The sequence below is a fragment of the Stegastes partitus genome, unplaced genomic scaffold, assembly GCF_000690725.1.
Source record: "Stegastes partitus isolate 25-593 unplaced genomic scaffold, Stegastes_partitus-1.0.2 Scaffold1120, whole genome shotgun sequence".
Classification (NCBI taxonomy): domain Eukaryota; kingdom Metazoa; phylum Chordata; class Actinopteri; family Pomacentridae; genus Stegastes; species Stegastes partitus.
Genome location: NW_007578851.1, coordinates 112,520 through 113,419, shown reverse-complemented (window position 1 = coordinate 113,419; position 900 = coordinate 112,520).

The following is a 900-nucleotide window of genomic DNA, read 5'->3' as shown; positions in this document are numbered from 1 at the left end:
CTACAGTCAGATAGAGTTAGCTACAGTTAACTACAGTCAGTTACAGCTTACTGCAGTCAGCTACAGTCAGATACAGTTCATTACACTCAGCTACAGTTCACTACAGTCAAATACAGTCAGCTACAGTTAGCTACAGTCCAGTGCAGTCTGCTGTAGTCAGCTACAGTTCACTACACTCAGCTACAGTTAGCTGCAGTCCACTACAGTCAGCTACAGTTAGCTACAGTCCACTACACTCAGCTACAGTCAGCTACAGTCCACTACACTCAGCTACAGTTAGCTACAGTCTACTGCAGTCAGCTACAGTCCAGTGCAGTCTGCTGTAGTCAGCTAGTTAACTACAGTCCGCTACAGTCAGCTACAGTTCACTACAGTCAGATACAATCAGCAACAGTCTACTACAGTCAGATACAGTCAGCTTCAGTCAGCTACAATTCACTACACTCAGCTACAGTCAGAAACAGTCCGCTACAGTCAGCTACAGTTCACTACACTCAGCTACAGTCAGAAACAGTCCGCTACAGTCAGCTACAGTTCACTACACTCAGCTACAATCAGCTACAGTTCACTACACTCAGCTACAGTCAGATACAGTCAGCTACATTGAGATACAGTCAGCAACAGTCTAGTGCAGTCAGATACAGTCAGCTGCAGTTCACCACAGTGAGATACAGTCCACTGCAATCAGCTACAGTCGGATGAAGTCCACTTAAGTCAGCTACAGTTCACTACACTCAGCTACAGTTCACTACACTCAGCTACAGTTTACTACAGTCAGATACAGTCAGATACAGTTCACTCCACTCAGCTACAGTTTACTACAGTCAGCTACAGTCCACTTTAGTAAGCTACAGTTCATTACAGTCAGATACAGTCAGTGACAGTCTACTACAGTCCACT